Source organism: Vombatus ursinus, unplaced genomic scaffold (assembly GCF_900497805.2).
Source record: "Vombatus ursinus unplaced genomic scaffold, bare-nosed wombat genome assembly UNPS02014935.1, whole genome shotgun sequence".
Lineage (NCBI taxonomy): Eukaryota > Metazoa > Chordata > Mammalia > Diprotodontia > Vombatidae > Vombatus > Vombatus ursinus.
Genome location: NW_020954713.1, coordinates 859,282 through 880,700, shown reverse-complemented (window position 1 = coordinate 880,700; position 21,419 = coordinate 859,282). Strand labels below are relative to the sequence as shown.

Genomic DNA, 21,419 nt, shown 5'->3' with positions numbered 1-21,419 from the left:
TTTTCCAATGTTTATCCTACTCTCTCCTTTCACCCTGCCCATTCTCAAAGGTGTTTTTCTTTTGACTTTTACCTCCCTCCACTCTCCCTTCTATCAGCCCCCCCATCCCTTCCCCTCCTCCTTTACTGTAAGATAAATTTCTTTAAGTAAAGATAGGGTAAGATAGATTTCTATAACCAACTGAGTGTATATGTTATTCCCTCTTTGAGCCACTTTTCATGAGAGTAAGGTACACCGTCCCCCTTCCCAACCTTCCTCATCTTCCCTCACATTGTAAAAGCTCTTTTGTGCCTATTTTATGTCAGATAATTTATCCCATTCTACTTGTTCATTCCCCCAGTGCTTTCCTCTTTCTCACCTTTTAATTTTTTTGTTTTTATTTATTTAGTTAGTTTTCAACATTCACTTTTATAAGATCTTGAGTTCCAAATTTTTTTTCTTCCTCCCTCCCTCCCCTCCCCAAGAGGGTAAGCAATCTGATATAGGCTATACATATACAATCATGTTAAACATATTTCCACATTAATCATGTTGTGAAAGAAGAATCAGAACAAAAGGCAAAAACCATAAGAAAGGATAAAAAAAAGGAGAAAATAGTATGCTTAGATATGCATTCAGACTCCATGGTTCCTTCTCTGGATGTGGATAGCATTTTTCATCATGAGTCTTTTGGAATTGTCTTGGATCATTGTATTGCTGAGAAGAGCTAAGTCTATCAAAGTTGATCATTGCACAGTGTTGCCGTTACTGTGTACAATGCTAATTTTGTGTTTTTAAAGATAATCATCCCATCATATCTGACTCACACCCATGTCCTCTGTCTATGTACACTCTTTATATCTGCCCTAATAATGAGAAAGTATTTAGGAGTTATAAGCATCATTTTCTCACATATGAATGTAAACAATTTAATCTTATTAAATACCTTATGATTTATCTTTCCTGTTTACATTTTTATGCTTCTCTTGAGCCCTGTATTTGAAAGTTAAATTTTCTATTCAACTCTGGTCTTTTCATCAGGAATGCTTAAAGCTCCTTTATTTCATTGAATATACATTTTCCTCCCTGAAGGATTTCACTCAGTTTTGCTGGGCAGGTGATTCTTGGTTGTAATTCTAGCTCTTTTGCCCTCTGGAATATCATATCCCAAGCCCTCTGATCCTTTAATGTAGAAGCTGCTGAATCTTGTGTTATCCTGACTGTGGCTCCATGATATTTAAGTTGTTTCTTTTTGGCTGCTTACAATATTTTCTCCTTGACCTGGGAGCTCCAGAATTTAGTCATAATATTCCTGAGATTTTCCATTTTGGGATCTCTTTCAGGAAGTGATCAGTGGATTCTTTCCATTTCTATTTTGCCCTTTTTTAAAATATAATTTCTTGAAATATGATGTGTAGGCTCTTTTTTTAATTATGACTTTCAAGTAGCCCAATAATTCTTATTTAGTGTTTTATTTCCCCCAATTACATGAAAAAACAATTTTTTAACATTTGTTTTGAAAACTTTAAGTTCCAAATTCTTTCCCTTTCTCCCTCCACACCCTACTTGTTGAAAAAGGAAGCAATTTGATATACGTTATATGGGTATAGTCATACAAAACATATTTCTGTATTAGTCATGTTGTGAAAGAAAACACAGACCAAAAAAAAACCCTCAAGAAAAATAAAGAAAGTAAAAAAAAGTATGCTTTAATCTGTATTCAGATACCATCAATTCTTTCTCTGGGCATGGATAGCACTTTTTCATCATAAATCCTTCAGAGTTGTCTTGGTTCACTGCATTGCTGAGAATAGCTAAGTCACTCACACCTAATCATCTTACAATATTGCTGTGACTTTGTACATAATACATTTTACTTTGCCTCAGCTCATTTGAGTTTTTCCAGGTATTTCTGAGAGCATCCTGCTCATCATTTCTTTCTTTTTCTTTTTTTATTCAGTATTTTATTTTCCCCTAGTTACATGTAAAAACAATTTTAACATTCATTTTTTAAAAATTTAGTTCTAAATTCTCTCCCTTCTTCCCTCCCTACATCCCCTCATTGAGAAGGCAAACAATTTGATACAGGTTATACATGTGTAGTCATACAAAACACCTCCACAATAGTCACATTGTGAAGGACTATTTCCCTCCAGTCTATCCCCCCTCCTGTTTATTCTATTCTCTCTGTCCTTTCACCCTGTCCCTCCTTAAAACTGTTTTGCTTCTGACTACCCCCTCTGATCTGCCCTCCCTGTAATCTCCTTCTGACCAGTTGTGGGACCTGCTTACCACCTGTGGGCTAAAAGGTCCAGAAAATGCCACTGTCACAACTGATTCAATTACCCCCCAGGCCTACTGCTGGTTTGTTGGGCCACAGCCTGTGTTGGACTATGCTTTGTTCTCTCTTTTCCTGCTGACATTCTTAGTTGGTTTGGGCTGGAAAATTGTTTTCCCCCATCTTCTGGAGGAGTTCTGCCATTTCAGAATTTTTTTCAGCCATTATTTAAAGTTGTTTGGAGAGGTTTTGGGGAGAGGCTCTTTACCTTTCATTCATCATCTTGGCTCCCCCCATTTATTTATTTTTTAAAACATTTCCCCTCCTCTGTCTCTTTTGCTCTGCCAGCACCTTTTCAGCTTTGTCCCTCACCCCCTGAGAATGTATGTCTGTGCCTAGTTCATCTCTGCCCCTGCCCTTGTGAGGAGAGCTCTCCACTGCTGAATAGACTGTTATCTACAGTGGTGCTAAAACAACCAGAGGTTTGGACAGATGAGAACCTCAGCATTTTGGCAGCATCAGGTCCCTTGACCTCATTTGTCCCCAGATGTGGATTCCAAACCAGTGCTGTCTCAAGGGATATTGACATAACAGACAAGTTCACTGGAGCTGGGGCTGCCATTGTAGGGGTGGCTGATTCGGGAGCTGGGATTGGGACTGTGTTTGGAAGTCTCATCATTGGTTATGCCAAAACCCTCTCCTTGAAGCAGCAGCTCTTTTCCTACTCCATCCTGGGCTTTGCTCGGTCTGAGGCCATGGGGCTCTTTTGCCTGATGGTGGCCTTCCTCATCCTCTTTGCCCTGTGATGGAGCCATTTCTATTCCCCAGTGTTTCTGAAGGTTCTTCCTTGTTGTCTTGGTCCTTCCATGTCTCTTCCAGCTTGTGTATACTTCCCCCTCCATCTTACCAGGCAGCCCTGGGAAAGCTATGGCTCAGGTTTTGACAGAAGGAAGACAGATAAATACTGTATTAATAAGCTGTTAAAAATTTTGAGTTTCATTTTCTCTCCCTCCCTTCCATTCCTCCCTACTCACTAAGAAAACAAGCAATATGATATCAATTACATATGTGAAAATATGTACAACATATTTCCATGCTAGTCAAATTTCAAAATAATGTAAGAAAAATAAAGTGAGAAAATTATACTTCAATTTGCATGAGAGTTCATCAGTTTTTTCTTTGGAGATGGAAAGCATTTTTCATCATGAGTCCTTTGGAGTTGTCATGGATCATTTCATTGATCAGAGTAGCAAACTCTTTCACTGTTGATCATCATTGCAACTTTGCTGTTTCTATGCACAATGGTTCTTCTTACATCACTTTACATCAGTTCATATAGGCCATACCATATTTTTCTAAAACCACCCTTCTGTAAAGACACAAAATTTGTGGGGGGGCAGATTATCCTGCCAGCTATGCCAATTGTAAGGACACATCTAAGGGGGCTAATCTGTTCTGCCCTAATATGCCAATTGTAGGGAGGCAGACCCTCTGAGACAAGACTGAAATACTGAAGAAAGAGGGGCTCATGACAGTTTGGTAGTACATAGGTTTTATTAGGATTAATTGAGTTGTTAGGAAGAGTTTGTTCAGGAGACCCAGTCTTTGGCAGCAGGAGGACATAATGGTTTAGTGGATTCCTGCACAAACCCCAGGCCAGGTCAAATATTATATAGAAATAGAATATCTGTTTGGGATATGGAATGACTATACATCTAAATTGAAAACAGTAAGATCTTACAGACTTGCACTGTGGTCATATCTTCTACTGATCACTTGCTCGGATTAAGGAAATTTGTTATGAAAAAAAAAAAGCAGAGAAATGATTATAACAGCATCAAAACTGGTCCTTCAGGCCTAAGCCTAAGGACACAGAATGTTTCAACACATGTATATCAGGATTCAATATCCTTAGTTCTGTCTGATTCCAGGTAAGAGTCATAGTTGACAGCCAATCATGCAGTAACACTTCCACCTCAGCCAAACTCAGGAATAACCAGCTGAAAAATATTCCTGTTCAAAAGGAAGTAATACAATGGGGAAACTGAATCAAGAGTATCCTACCTTTGGTTATGCCAAGATTATCCTCTTGACTTTCCCCCCCCCCCCCGATACTAACCCCCACCTATAACAGTTCAGGACCTCATTTCCTCTAAGTGTCTTGTGGTATTTCTCTTGAATGGTGGATTACTGATTTAATGATCCATCAGACAACTATACCTGAATTCAAAACTCAAAACAATATCAATTACAGTCCCAAGAGATTTTGTCTCACACAGCAAGTGTCACTATCACAGCTTAGGGCTGGATACAATTGTTATCACTCTCATGGTGTTGCAGTAAGTAATAAAAGTTTGCCAGCACACACACACACACACACACACACACACACACACACACACACACACAAGATTTCACTTAACATCTTTCACTTGTTTTTCTTTTCTTCCCCTTCTTGAGTTTAAACTTATCCTGGTGTGAAGATCAATCATTACAAATCACTTCTTTATTATAAACAAACTTTTAAATTCTCAGCAACTCCATTTCATTGTTCGGGAACTCCATAAGCCATAATAAGCTCTTTTCCCAGGGCTGATGACTTTGCCTGCACAGATGGTTTCAAGAAGCTTTGCAAGTCTATAGATAAAGGGAAGTCTTTTCTTTGTTCCTTTTCCCACACAGAAATTATCAGTTCTTTCTTCCAAATTTTTCATAATTTTCCAGTCCCTACCAATCTAATAACTCAGTAATGGAAACAATTGGCAGGATTTCCCCCCCAAGCTATTGCAGCTTGTCTATCTGGAATTCCTAAGGAGGGCTTGGGTTTACTCTTCCTGCTCTCTTAAGTAAGTTTCTCTTTTTGTAGAGAGAATGTAAGACAGTTCTTAAAATTCAAATTGAACATCCTACTTTTGGTTATGCCAAGATTATCCTCTTGGCTTTCCCCCCTGATACTAACCCCCACCTGTAATAGTTCAAGATCTCATTTCCTCTAAGTGTCTTGTGGTGTTTCTCTTGAATGGTGGATTACTGATTTAATGATCCATCAGACAACTATACCTGAATTCAAAACTCAAAACAATATCAATTACAGTTAATTAGATTTATTATAAAATGAGTAGGAGCCCCATATAATTTATAGCTGAGTTTTCAATTTCAAGATGCACACCAATTTAAAAAGTTATTTTTAAATTGATTAGTATTTAACTTTAGTTTGTAAGATTCTTTAAGTATCTAACTAGATGTTCCAGTCAAACTCAATTACTCTTTGGTTGTTTCCCAATTCATACAATTTTTTTCTCTTTTTTTTCTGTGAGCTAGGAAAAGGTTAATATTAGGCAGTTTCTAAGTGCCAGTTCTATTCTAAAGTGTAAGCCTTCTTTTCTTTCTCCTTGAAACTTTACCAACACTGCCCCCAAACCTGCCTCTTAACAATCTTGCATATGCAGGCCATTTCCTGCTGAAGCTTCCAATTACCAGGCTAGCTACTCTTACCCTACTGCCAGAGTTTTAAAGTGACAGTACACTTTTTCCTTCAAAAGTCTCCAGACTATTTACTCTAAAAACCTACTATTCATACTGTTATTGCAAATAGATTATGACTTTCTTTTGCCCATTCTCTTCTCATTCCTACTTGCTTTTATGAATTATATCACAAATAATCTACACTTCACTGAGTATTCTCTCTCTCTCTCTCTCTCTCTCTCTCTCCTCTGTTTGTCTTTCTGACACCACTGAAGTCTGGAAGGGAGGAAGAGAGAGAAGGAGAAAGAGACTATATAGGTTTTATTAGGGTTAATTGGGTTGTTTGGAGGAGTTTGCTTATGAGACCCAGTTCTTGGCAGCAGAAGGACAGAATGGTGAAATGGATCACTGCACCAATATTATTGGTAAAATATTATATAGAAACAGAACAAAGAAGACATATTGCTATGTAGGCCCAGAGTCACATGGAAATGTTCCCATGAGATCATTGGAGTTTCTTCTGCTGTTAACATTTGCTCAAGGTACTTTACTTTCTTCTGTGGAGTTGTAAGTCATGTTCCACTCTGGCTACTACTACACACCCACTCATCATTTCTTACAGCACAATAGTACTCCACCACAATCATATGCTACAACCTGTTGAGCCAGTCCCCAACTGATGAACATCCCTTTGATTTCCAATTCTTTGCTATAAATATTTTTTTTTGTACATATAGATCCTTTTACTTTTTTTTTTTATCTCTTTGGGATACAGACTTAGTAGAGGTGTTGTTGAGTCCAAAGGTATGGTCTTTGGACATAGTTCAAAATTGTTCTTCAGAATTGTTGGACCAGTTCACTACTCCATCAAAAGTTCATTAATGTACCTATTTTTCCTTATTCCCTCCAGCATTAGTCACTTCTGATAGGTATGAGGTGGTACCTCAGAGTTATTTTAATTTGCATTTCTCTAATTAGCAATGATTTAGAACTTATTTTTCATATGACTATAGATAGCTTTGATTTCTTCTTCTGAAAACTGCCTGTTTATATCCTTTGAGTACTTATCAATTGGGGAATGGCTGACTTATGTTTTGCCACTGGATTCCAATGACTCTGGAGGAGAGAGTGAGGACGATGACTTTGCATAGCTCTGACTCACTTACATCCAATTCACTTGCAAGTCAAGACATCACTCTCCTAATGTCATTGGTCCTCTTTGAGAATGGAGGATGAACAACAAATAAGAAATACTAGCTGAAGCACTAAGAAAATAATTTGAAGGACTAAGCATTAGTAATGAGAAAACAAGATTATTTGCAGAGAACCCTAGATTCAACTAAAAATTAATTGAAACCATCAATAACTTCAGCAGAATTTCAGGATGTAAGATAAACCCACATGAATCATCAACATTTCTGTATAGTACCAAGAAAACCTAACTGGAAGAGAGAAAGAGAAATTCCATTTAAAATAACTACAGAATATACAAAAATACTTGTGTGTCTGACTGCCAAGACACATAGGAACCATATGAATATAACAACAAATAAAGGTTGATCTAAATATTTAGAGAAATATTAATTTCTCATGGGTAAGATAACAAAAGTGACAATACCACTTAATTTACTTATTCAGTGCCATACCAAGAAAATTACTAAAAGATTACTAGAGAAAATCTTGACAAAATTCATCTAGAGAGAGAAAAGCTCAAGAATCTTAAGGAAGATAATATAAAGAGATGGGAAAGAAAGGGGTCTAACATGCTGTTTCAGATCTCAGACTATACTATAAAACAATAATCATTGAACCTGGAAAGAAGGTACCTGGTAAAGGTACCTGGAAAGAAGTAGAGAGGTCAATTAGTGGAACAAATTAGGTACACAATATACAAAAACTAAAGAATACAGTAGCTTAGTGTTTGTTAAGCCCAAAGATCCCAGATATTTGGCATAAAAATTCACTACCTAATAAAAACTCAGGAAAATTGGAAAGTAATCTGGCAGAAACAAGGTACAGTCCAGTATACATGTCTCACACTGCATACCAAGAGAAGCTCTGCATGGGTTCATGACATTGGTGTAAGTAGTGACATTATAAATAAATTAGAGGAGCAAACAAGAAAATACTTTTTAGAACTATGGATAGGGGAAAAGTTCATGATGAAAAAAAGATAGGATCACAGATGGTAATAGCTAGTATAACATTTACATAGAGCTTTAAGGGTTGCAAAGTACTTTACATGTGTTATATCATTTGAACCTCACATTATTCTCATGAGTTAGCTACTATTATTATCCCAATTTCACATATGAGAAAACTAAAACAATGAAAGGTTATGTGATTTGCTCAGAGTCACACAGCCAGTGAATGTATGATTTGAACTAATAGGATTTAATCTTAGTTCTTACTAACTCAAAGTGTAACACTCCATGCATTGCCCTAATTTTGATTATATAAAATTAAAACATTTTGTACAAGCAAAGCCAATTCAGGTAACATTAGAAGGTAAACTAGTAACTGGTCAAAAATTTTTTTCCATCAAATTTCTCTGGTAAAGGTCTCATTTCCAAGATATAACTAGTTCAAATGTATAATAAAAGGGTCATTCCTAATTGATAAATAGTCTAATGATTTGAACATGCAGCTTTCAGAGGAAAAAATAAAAAAATATCTTTAGCCACATGAAAAAATTCCCCAAATCACTAATAATTAGAGAAATACAAATTAAGTTAACTCTAAAGTTTCAACTCACATTTATCAAATTTGCAAAGCTGGAAAAAATGAAAGTATAAAATTCTGGAGGGGCTGTGGGAAACCCAGTAAATAAAATCTATGTTGATAGAGGTAAGAATTTGTCTAGCCATTTTGGAAAACAATTTGGAACTATGCTGAGAAACTTACAAGGCTGTTCATACCTTTTGACCTAGAGATATTATAACTAGGTATATAGGTATATAACTAGGTATATAGCTCAAGAGATCAAATATTTATAATGGCTTTTTTTTTGTGGTGGCAAAGAACTGGAAACTAAAGGAAGTGTCCATCAATTGGGAAAAGATTGAATAAGTTATTGTATGTAAGTATAGTGGAATATTATTGTGCTGTAAGAAAAATGTGTCACAAAAACCTAGGAAGACTTATAGAACTCATATATAGTGAAGTGAACAGAACCAAGAGAATAATTTATACATTAACAACAACATCGTAAAGATAGATAACTTTGAAAGATCAACACAATGACTAACCATAATTTCAGAGGACTCATGGTGAAACACATTACTCATCTCTTGACAAAGACATGATGGACTCAGAGTGCAGATAGAGACATTTATTTTTGGAAACATGGCCAATCTGGTAATTTGTTTTATGCATTATCTGTTACTGTTTTATTTATTTACAATCAATTTGCCTAATTATTATAAGAGATTTCTTTTTCTTTCTTTTTCAGGATGGGAGAAGGATAGGTAGAATGGGTGAGAGGGAGAGAAAATAGATTTTTTTTTTTTAGTGAGGCAATCAGGGTTAAGTGACTTGCCCAAGGTCCCACAGCTAGTACATGTCAAGTGTTTGGTCTGAGGCCGGATTTGAACTTAGGTCCTCCTGACTTCAGGGCTAGTGCTCTATCCACTGCACCACCTAGATGCCTTGAGAAAATAGATTTTTAATTAAAAATGAAATTACATTTAAAAGATAAAAATTTTAAAATATATTTAAAAATTGAAATATACAGGGAAAGAGTCACTTGAAGGAGGACAGAGATTCCAGGAGAACAGAGACAGAGACAGCAGAGAAGAAAGCTAGCTGTGGTCTCAAAAGAGAACTCCACATGGCATTTGAGAGTTGAGCTGCAGCGAGGAATAGATCCTAAGGGCCCAGCTGAGCAGCTCTCAAAAGCAGTACTATACCTAGGATGGAGCTGCATGAGGACTCTACAAAGAGATAGGACACCAGGTTCTGCAGTTATGAGTTACATTGGCCACATATGTTCACTTATCATTGTATTATAAGTTTGTGCTCACTCTTCTTTTTTTTAAACTTTTTAAAAATTAATTTATTTTGATTTATCAATAATCACTTCCATATGCTTTTGAGTTTAAAATTTTAGTCCCCCCTCCTCTCCACCACCCTCCCCAAGACAGCGCACAATCTGATATAGGCTATACATTTACATTCATATTGAACATATTTTCACATTATTGATGTTGTAAGTAGAAATTAAAACCAATAGGAGGAACCATCAGAAAGAGGAAACAAAACTCAACAGAAGAGAAAAAAAAAATTAGCAATTCGGCTTCCATAGTTCTTTCTTTGGGCGTGGATAGAATTTTCCATCACAAGGCCTCCAGAGATGTCTTAAATCCTTGTATTGCCAGGAAGGGTCAAGTTTATCAATATTAGTCATCATGCAACGTGGCTGTTATTGTGTACTACGTTCTCTTGGTTCTGCTCACTTCACTCAGCATCAGACCATACAAGTCTTTCCAGGTTTTTCTGAAGTCAGCCTGTTCATCATTTCTTATAGTACAATAGTATTCCATCACATTCACATACCACAACTTGCTCAGCCATTCCCCAGTTGATGGGCATCCTCTCAGTTTCCAATTCTTTGCCACCACTGTGCTCACTCTTCTGATGGATGTTACCTGTACCTGAGGAGCAACAGGCTCCAGGTTTATGGTAAGGAATGTTTTATTTTACATTCCTAAGTTAATTGTATCTATTATCTGATGGTTAATGGACCAAATGCCACTGGGGTCATGAGCTATAGTGTTAGAAGAATTAGCAACGAACTTCCAGAGACCCAACAATATCCCAGAAAGAGTCATACACCAACATAAAGAGGGCATAATATTTGCTTTCAAGAAGCTTCCATTCTGTGGGGTAAGAGGTATAAGATGTACATGAACAGCTATAATTAAAAAACAAAATGATGGAGGCAAAGTATAGATTTAGCTAAGTGCTCTAGGAAATCTAAGGAAAGAGAACACTTTCAATGCAATATAGAGAATCTTTTTTCTTTTTTTTTTTAATTTAAGTGTTCATTCATTTAAATAAGAAACAATAACCATTAGCCTTGGGGACCAGAGAAGAGCCTAAAAAACCATTTGTTAAGGGCAGAGCTATAGAAAAGACTATAGCTAGGAGTTAGGAACTCTGGGTTCAAATGACCACTGACCTGTCATCTGACTTTGGACAATTCCGTTCCCCCCCCCGCCTTGGATCTCAGTCTCCTCCTTTATTAAATAAATGAGTGGGATGAGATAATCTACTATCAGTACCCCTTTAGTGCCTAGGACAGTACATAGTGAGTAGCATGGTGCATTGAGTACATAGGTGGTAGCATGGTTCATTGGAAAGAAGACTGGATTAGAGTCAAAGGGCTTCCATTCAAATCTTGTCTCTGTTACTTACAACCTGTGTGATGTTGGGGCAAGTCACTTAATAGCTTTTTGCCTCAGTTTCCTCATCTGTGAAATGAGGGGGGTTGGACTTGATGATTTCTATGATTGCCTCCAGCTCTAAATTTATAACTCCATGATCTCAAAATTCCTTCCCAGTTATGACATTCCATGTGCTGTGGTCCCTTTCAGATTTGACATCTCAAGGTCTACAAAAACCATCTGAATTTACTAATACATTACAACTAGGTGGCACAGTTGATAGAGGGCTGGGCCTGGAGTCAGGAAGAACTGAGTCAAAATGCAGCCTCAGATGCTTACTAGCTGTGTACTCTGGGCGAATCACTTAACTTACATCTGCCTCAGTTTCCTCAACTATAAAATGGGAATAATAATAGCACCTACCTCCTACGATTGTGAAGATAGAGTGAGGCAATATTTGTAAAATGTTTACTATAGAGCCTAGTACATAGTAGGTGCTTAATAAATGCTTGCTTCCTTTCCCCTCTCCCCCTTTCCCTAATATCCTGTCCAGATTTATCTCTTCTGCCCTCTGCCAGTCATATGGGGAAACTGAACCTCAGAGAGAGGAGAAAGAAAGGCTCCAGGTCACAAACTAGACTCATGGAATCAGGCTAAAGTTGACCCTCCTGATTTTTGGGTCAGGGTTCATTCCACTGTAAGGCAAGCTAGTCTCTTTGCTCAGTTGAGTTAAAAAAACTCCAACTCTCAGGTCAGGAACAGAAGGGTAAAGCCAGTGACAGTGTTCTCTTTAGCTTCTGGGGACCCCACAACTTGGTACTAGGCAAAGAATCCTGACTCTTAAGTCAGAGGAGTTAAAATACAACCTCTCACACAATCTCTATGACCATCTTTTTTATTAATAATGTCCTGGTCTTGTTAATAAAATGATTAAATTATTCAGAAACTATGTCTCCTGAACCTTTTTAATTACCACACAACACAACCACCATTTCTGACAGTGCATTTGGCATTCCACTCCTGTGGACCCTTATCTCTCTGCAAAGAAAGGAGATGAGTACACTTTTCTTCCTCTTTGCATGACCTGGCTTGCTCATTAATCACAAAGACGCCAATTTAATTTCTGTTTTTCCGTTCCCATTGTTGCAGTCATGTTATATATTATTTTCCTGCTTCTGTTTACTTCATCTGACATCAGTTTCTAATAGTCATTAATGATTTCTGTATTCTTCCTCTTCATGATTCCTTGTGGGGCAGTCAGTAAGCAAATGCCCCTGGTCTCTGCTAAACTTAGACTCACTCAAGGACTGGTGGCTCAGGAGAAGAGAACTCAAAGTCCAATCCCTCATTGCACTGAGGAGGAAATGTATCTAACAGAGATCCTTTTATTTCCACCTGTCTCTTCTGCTTCACTGGAGGGCTGGTTCCCAGAGGACAAGGACATGTCTTCTTCCTCTCTCCCTCACCCTCTCTCCCCTCCTCCCCCACCCCTAACTTCATCCTAGCACATAGGATGACTCCATAAGTATTGGCCAGAGATGGCTCACCCAGAGCAATGTCCAGCTCTCTTCAAAGCCTGATTGAGGCCTGTATGGGACTTCAAAAGCTAACCAGAGTAGTTCCTATTTTATCCTGGAAGCAACAGCAAACCACTAGATTGATTAAGTACAGCAGCTGGGTGGTGCAGTGGATAGAGTACAGGACCTAAAGTCAGGAAGACTTTATCTTCTTGAGTTCAAATCTAACCTCGGACACTTAGTAGCTGTGTGACCCTGGGCAAGTCACTTAACCCTTTCCCCTCAATTCCTCACCTATAAAATGGGGTGGAAAAGGAAATGGCAAATCATTCTAGTACCTTTGCCTAGAAAACTCCAAATGGGGTCACAAAGAGTCAGACATGAATGAAATAACTGAACAACAATAAGGCTGATTGAGTGGGTGCATCTCATCATAAAATCTTTGCTTAAGGAAAATTATATTAGCAATAGTGTGTAGGATGGTTGGAATGGGGAAAGACTTGAGACAGAGAAACTTCAAGGAGGTGAGAAGTCATGAGGCCCTGAACAAGATTGGTACATATGAGTGGACAGAAAGGACTGGATGGGAGAGATAGGAAGATAAAAACTGCAAGATGTGGCAACTGATCGAATATGAGAGGTGAGAAAGAGAGAGGAGTTGAGGAGAAGATGGGAAGGGTGGTGCTACCTTTTGCAGAATTTAGGGAGTGTGGAAGAAGGAAGAAATAGAGCCCCCATGAACAAGATAAGAGAGATGAATAGAAGAGTAGAAACAGTCTCTTTGTTCTTGATATGTGATCAGAAAGTCAGGTGTTAGCTGCTAGCTTCAGACACTCCATAGTTTGATCAAAACTGGAAAGAGAGAAAGGAGAAGACAGAGGGGAAGGGGCCTGAGCCAAACAGGTTGGGTTTGTTTATACCTTTGTGCATTTGTGGGGGCCTCTATACATGTTGTGCAGTGAGAGATTGTGAGTGGGGCAGTATAACTGTGTCTAGATGGGATGGGTAATGCTGTTCTCTGTCTCCTATCTGGAAAAGCTGGGGCTGAAAGGGCACCATTGTATGGGTGTGTGGGGAGAAGGGGAGTGGTAGGAAGGGGCTGTGAGTGATTAGAAGCTGTTAATATGGGGGGGTGTCAAGTTGGAAGCAGGTGGGAGAGGAAGTTGCCCTTGTATATGGTTTTCAGTGGGTCATCAGTCTGGCAGGTGCAGAGAGCTTGGGTGTCTAAAGGTCTCTGTGTTTGGGTGGGGCTGAGTGCCTTGGTGATTACGGAGATGGGGTGGAGCAGTAGTGATCTTGCATTAAGGGTCATTGAATAGAGGGTTTGGAGGTGAACTAGCTTTAGGGAGTCTAAGATAGGGATGGAGGGCCTGCCTAGCCCTAGAAGCCCCAAAGGGATGGTTTGGGAGAGTGTGGGCACACCTGGATCCCACCCTGCTCAGTGACTGGAAGAGAGCTGTAGCTAGGACCAACCCAGAGGTAACAGGGCCAAAGTATTGCACTGGACTGCAGGAATTTAGAGCTCTACCACAACCTCTGACCAAGCTTTATCTTTTACCTCCTTCCTTTTCCAACCTTGGCCCCTTGTGCCTTTCTCCCCATATCTCCTCTGACCCCACACCCTCCACCAACTTCAGTCCCAGTTTCACCTGACTTAGAGCCCTACCTAGGTTGTTCTTTAAACCCTGCCCCTGTCTATCCATGCCACCCCATATCCAGCCCCCTGAGTTCCTTTCTGAGGGTCTCTCCCTTATCTACCTGGTTTCCCTCTCTAACCCTGCTGACCTATCTGTGACCAGTGTCCTGATGACCTTTGTTTTATATCCACCTCACTACCCCTGCCTCTGACTCCCATTCTCTTTGCGATACAGGTTGTCCCAGAGTCTCATACCAATCTCTCAATCCTTTCTGTTCTGGACCTTTGCCCCATGCCACCCCAGGCACTGGCTTTCTACCAGGTCCTGCCCCATTCCCTCCCTTCTTCTCCAGGAGCTACTTCTGAGTGGTGAGGAAAGGGAGATCTGCTATAACCTATCCTGCCTTTTTTTTTTCAGGAGGGAGCCTCCTTCTGCCTGGGCAGGAAAGACCCCCAAACTTACACAGCCTGAGCAGGATGACCACAGGAAAGATTTGTCCCCCCCAACATCTGTCCCTCTGTTTTTACTGCTCCAGCAGGTAAGTAACCCCCACCCATCCTTCAAGATCCATCTTTAAGGGGCTGCGCCAGGGCACATACACAGCCACAGCTCTCCACCTTCAGGGCTGCTACTACAAAGATGACTAGCTTGTTCCTGTTCTGTTTCTGTGCTTCTCCCTGCCACATACTGTTCCCCTCCCCTAAACCAGGCCACGTACTCACACACCATCTCCCCACTTTTCTGTTTCCTATTCTTTCTCTGTCTTAGTCTTATGACTTCTGAGTCACATACACACACACACACACACACACACACACACACACACACCAGTGTCACAGCTCCCAACATCAGAAATACACACTTCTGTGTCACCCTTGTGTGACAACCAGAGAAGGGAGTGACTTGTTCATGATTGTCTAGGTAGCAAGCCAGGAACAAGGGTTTGAACATCACCTGGCCTCTTGGGGAAGTGTTAATTTCTAGGCTGGTGGGATTTCCCATAGTTAGTTGCAGGTACAGGTTTCCAGAGTCCCCAGATCACAGCTCTGCCCTTCCTACCTTCCCCTCTTCCACCTCTACAGCTAAGGAAGGTGTGTGTATGTGTCCCTCCATTCTCCTCTTCCCTACTCCTAACCCCTAATCCCTGATGTCATTGCTAGACAGAATGTATGTATATATGTTTGTGTGTCTGTGTGTGTGTGTGTGTGTGTGTGTGTGTGAGAGAGAGAGAGAGAGAGAGAGAGAGAGAGAGAGAGAGAGGGAGGGAGAGAGAGAGAAAGAGACAGAGACAGAGACAGAGACAGAGAACACAAAATGTTTCTTGGAAAGAAGTGGACAGAAGAAATTTCTCATAATAGGCACTTAGTAAATGTTTATTGATTGCAATAATGAAATATTGGTAATACTTCTAAAAAGAGATGGCTACAGCCCTAATTAAGTTATTGGGGCTGAGTGTAAAAACCTCCAGGCTGCCAGATAGAAAATGTCTTAAGAACCACCACAAAGTAGCCTCCTATAAACTGAAGCTATATATAACAGTAATTATGATCTGGCTTCTTTAAAGTGTGCAAAATCCTTAACTCACAGCTACCTACACTGGGAAGTAAGGGACACAATTATTAACCCCTATTTTTACAAAAAATGAAACAGAGTCTAAGAGAACTTTACTGACTTGCCCAAGATGATACTAGCTAGGATGTATCTTGGGTAGAATCTGAACCCAGGTCTTCTTGAGTTCAAGCCCAGTTCTCTATCTACTACACCAGGCTGCCTCAAGAAATGCAGGTTTGAGTACAGATAATCAGGGAGGACTTCTTGGAGAGGAGGGGATATAGATTGGCAGAGAAGGGTGGGAGATCACAGGCCATAGTATATAAATCTGGAAGGGATTTATAGAGATTATCCCTATTCAGCATCTTCCTTTTATAGGGGAGGAAACTGAGGCCCAATGATTTGCCCAAGGACACACAGGTAAGAAATAGTAAAGCCTAGACTTAAACCCAGGTCCCTTGACTTCAAATTAGGTTTTCTTTCCACTTTGGCAAGAATAAGTGCATGTGTGCATGTGGTGGGGGGCAAGGGTAGGTAGACTTTTGAAGGATAGGAAGAAAAGTCTGGATTAGAGCCAACTGGAGAGTGGCGTCCCCTTGAGGTCAGAGAGAATGTGGTTTTCCAATGAGTCTGAGAAGCAGAGTTATAGTGGAAAAAAGTGGTCTGTACTTGAAGTCTGGAGACCTGGGACTAATTCTTGCCATTCCACAAAGCAGCTTGGAACTAGACCCCAAAGGTCACTAAAATGTGTTTTGGCCCAGCCATGCTACTACTAGATAGGACCCCAAAGTGGTCAAAGACTCGGATGAATGAAAATATTTAAAGTAGTTGTTGTTATTGTGCCAACGAACAGGAATAAAGTGGGAGACCATCTATTGGGAAATGGTTGTACAAATTATGGTATATAAATGTAATGGAATATTAGTGTACTATATCCCTAGCCCACAGGGACCCCTACATGAGAGAGGGTATCAGAGGATGGAAGACAGTGTGTGTGTGTGTGTGTGTGTGTGTGTGTGTGTGTGTGTGTGTGAATAAGGGAAAAGTGGGGATGGAGGAAGGGAAGAGAAAAAATGACAAACATGCTAAGGAGGGGAATAGGGTATTAGTAAAAGATGTTAAGAACAAAGAAGGTGTAGATATTGGGCAGAGGGGTATAGAGGGAAATGGAAGGGAAGGGGAAGGACCAAGAGAAGGAGAGTAAAGAAGGGTAGAAAGGAAGGATAGGGATGAAGAGGGTGAGGACAAAAAGGACAAGAAGGCACATGGGCGTAGAGGGAGAAGGAAGGAGAGTATGGGGACACAGTACAATGGAGAGGATGATAAGGGATAGGAATGATGGCAATTATAAAAGAAGGGGAGGGGAGAGAACAAGCAATTATCAAATGCCTACTGTGTGTGAGGTACTATGCTAAGTGCTTTACAATGATCTCATTTGATGATAAGCAGGAAAAGAGTGAAGAGTATGGGATCAGAGAAGCAAAAAGGATAGGGGCAGAGAAGATGAGGAGAGAGGGAGGGGAGATGATGGACAGTGGTGAAAGGATAGAAAGAGGGATAGAGAGGATAAGGATTGAGGGGACCTGTGGCGAGGAGGGCACAGGACATACAATGAAGATGACAAGGAAGCCACCAAAGAAAGGAAAAATTTCCAAATAAACATCTCCCAGTGAAAATACAGAACAGAGGTGGGGGGGGCCAATTAATAATGATGATGATGATTGACAGATAGCATTTATATAGTTCAAGGTTCACTAGTTCTTCACACATATTATTCACATTCTCTACAACAACCTTGTAAGTTGGTGATGCTATCTATTATTTCCATTTTACAGATAAGGAAATTGGGGTTGAGAGAAGTTACATGAACGAGGAAGTGTCTAAGATAGGATTTGAACTGAGGTCTTCCTGATTCTATATTCTATTTTATATTAAATATTCTCTCCACTGTGCCACCTAGATGCTATGAATAGATGGGATCCTTCATTGTCAGCACAGTGAATGGAAAGACAGACAAATAGGACTCATATTTTCCTGGATGGCTAGTGTTCCTCTATGCCTTGGAACTGTAACCAGGGCCCCTGCTCCCATGTGGCCAACCACAAGCACTCTTTTCCACCCTGGAACTTAGACCCCAAATTGTGCATTGGCAATTGAGTTGCTACTCAGCATCAGCTGTACCCAGTGCCAGAAAAGGGTCTCCTGTAATCTCTGAATCAGTTAGTTCTTTCATACATGTACCTTGGATAGATACAGTATTTCAGATGAATAATAAGCAATGCCCAGAATTTGAAAGGAGAAAGGAAGAAAGTTGTATTAAAAAACAGGGCTTTTTTCCCCCTGCTGCTAATCTGTGGATTTTGTCCATCTATGTCATGTCATTTGAATTCAGAAGTTCTGGATAGTTTTCTTGTATTATATCCTGTCTTGTAGTGTTCAAGTTTTTTTTTTTTTTAAATTGTCATATTGTCCTAGGAGACCAAGTTATCTCTGCACATGCTGTCTTTGAGGTTAGTCACTTCAGCTTGTATAAAGTTCAGGTGTTCTTTTAGCATTGTTGCTTTTGACTTTTATCCTGGAAAATTTTAATCCCCTTTCATATTTTTGTATTTCAAATCTATTAATGTTTTTTTTTTGCTTATTTAAGGGGATTCTCCATAGTGGATTCAGTACCTTTTCCAACTCTAATAATTTGTCTTTTAACTATTCTGTATTGAGAGCTTTTATTACTGATCTACAATTATTCTTAATTTCTTCTTTTATGAATTTTATTTCCCTTTTGAACCATTCTGGAGTTTCTTGTTCTTTTTTGCAGAATCTAGCTCATTCTCCAGCTCATTTTACAGGTGAGAAAACTAAGGTAAACAGGGTTAAGTGACTTGCATAGGGTCACACAGCTAGTAAGGGTATGAGACCAGATTTCAACTCAGGAAGATAAGTCTTCCTGATTCCAAGCCCAGTGCTCTATCCACTGTACTACCTAGCTGTTCCTAAGTTTGGTTTATTGGTTGCAAAAGAATAATCATACAAATCCTGGATGTTTGCCCACATGCCCACCAGGGGTATCCCTTCCCCCAAGAACAAGAGGGGATGTGCACATATCTAGCAGTTGGTCCAGTTAAAAGCACTGCTGGCATGTTGGATCAGATGCACAAAAGTGTTGGGCTCCCCTGTTCTCTCTCTTAGTCTGTAGACTTTGGCAGTTCAAGAAACTCAATCTGCAGGTTAATCAGGGGTTGCATCCTTTTGGGGCAGGCTTCACAGGGGAGTGATGTATCCAGGTCCTCCACTTGGCAACCTTGGTGTCACAGAATTTGGAAAAGCCTCTACCTAATGGTCTCTGCACACCAAAACATCTCTTCATCCATAGACTTTGTCAGTTCAATAAAGTCAATCTGCAGGTATTCAAAAGGCCAATCTCTTCCTTCCCCCTTTTTGTCACAGTTTTTTTCCTTAAGGAGTTAAAATGTTGGTAAGAAAGGCAGTTAGAGACCACATGATGGGCCTCTGCATAAACCCCATGGGCAAACCATGACCAGCAAACTTGCAGTACAAGGATCTCAGCTCCCAAATTGTCACCCGTCCAAGCAGAAATGGTAAGCAGCTTACACAATAGGTAACAGCTCCACAACACACATAGAACTAATAAAACAAGCAAAATTGCACCGGGTGAATAAAGAAACCCAATAAAGCTGCAGCCTTAGGGGTTTCAAGTACTTTGGCAGTGTCTATGATCTTCAGGAGTCTAGTAAGCATCTTTTGGGCATCTCTTAAACAGCTGTTCATAGTTCAGGGCAGGTTTGTGGAAGTATTTCCTTGACCATCTCTAGGTTTCAGGTCACTTGTGGAGATTCTCTAGGTAATGCTAGTGAAAAGACTTAGTGTAATTTAGTAACGTGATAAAAATCTAATCAGATTGGCCTTCCAGTAATTAGCTCATGTGGTGAAAACCTGTTCAGACCTTATGGACCTAATTCTACTACAATAGAGCTATAAAAACACCATTTTTAGGAACTCATAATTCACCTGAAATTTCAGAGAACTTCAGTTTTTACACAGCACTTTCTCTTTCTATCTTTACCCTGTATCTGATATGGACAACATCATCTACAGGCTGAAAGAAGGCCTGATGTGTTAAATGAACCCTCCTGTCCCTTCATATTATGAAACAGAGAGGGAGGAGAAAGTGAGGTTGGTGGCCTTGCACAGCCCTCCCTCACTCAAATCAAAGTCAACAGCAAGTCATGTCATCATCTCCCTGATGTCATGATCCTCTTCAAGAATGAAAGACAAACACAACAAGCAACAACAATCAAACAGAAAATTCAAAGTAGGGGTAAAAGATTAATTTAAAATCTCTTTACAATTGTTAATGCAATTTTATATGTAAAATCCTTAATCCAATTTTAGAACTTATTACTAGAACATATTCAAAGCTTATATTTTCATTAGAAACATTTTGAAGCCAATTGTGTGTGTACCTCCTAGCCCTTAAATTTCTAACAGTTTGATATTATTGCCTTTCCAAAGTTTACTACTCCAGTAAATTTATAAACACTTTTATACCTTTATCCTATCCTTCATTTTGAGGATACGTACATATGAAACACACACACACACACACACACACACACACACACACACACACATATATGTCTCTCTGTGTATAATTTCCTCATAACATCCTGAAAGAACAAGATACTCAAGAGCCTAATCTTATACATGAATATATAACTATTAGTAAGGGGATGGCAAGCCTAAGAACTCATTTACTTAATTGCTCAGGATATGGAGGTAGCCATTGAAAATGATAGGATCTATTCCATTATAGTAACTCAGGCATCTTTAGTATTAATATATTAATTAATATATTAAGCATTGCAATGACAAAACTTCTACTCTTTACCTACCCTCATAATATAAATTTGCTATGGAAAGAAGAGGGAGGGGCACGGTTATGACTATAGCAATACTGTCCCTTTAAGAGACTGATCTGACTGATCTGACATAAGCCATAACAGGGGAAAAACTCCTTTACTTCTATTTGTTTCCAGGTAAAAGTCACAGTTTATAGTGAATCATATGCTAAAGCCCCACATTATTCACAGGATATCAAAGCCAGGCTCAGAATTAACCAGGTGGGAAAATTTCCTATTCACAAAGGAAATAACACAATGGAGAAACTGGTTAAAGAGAATCCTACCTTTGCCTATGCAAGATCATCCTTTCAACTTTCCCATGCATAGACATTCACCTGTAGCACTTCTCAGACTACATTCCCTTTGACTAGGACATAGCATTCTCCTTGAATGGTGTACTTAATGAAAATTAATTGATGGACTTAATGGTGGAATTAATGGCTTAGTGACAATTCTGACAATCAAGACAATCACATCAGAAATCAAAACTCAAAATGATATCAAATTATAGTCCGAAAAGATTTTGCTTCAAGTAACAAAATTTCACTAAGGGCAGCTTAGGGCTAGGATATTATCTTCTTTATGTCGTAATAGCAGTTAACAATGATTACACAGAAGGACATTTCATTTACCCTTTATTTATAGATTAAGGATAATAACACTCCAGAGTTTCACACATACTGCAAATA

At 39.4% G+C, this 21,419-nt stretch overlaps 1 pseudogene; it reads left to right on the top strand.

The window, feature by feature from the left end:
• The first annotated feature begins 2,239 nt into the window (after nt 1-2,239).
• On the top strand, nt 2,240-3,276 carry LOC114029613 (annotated as a pseudogene).
• The last annotated feature ends 18,143 nt before the right edge of the window (nt 3,277-21,419 follow it).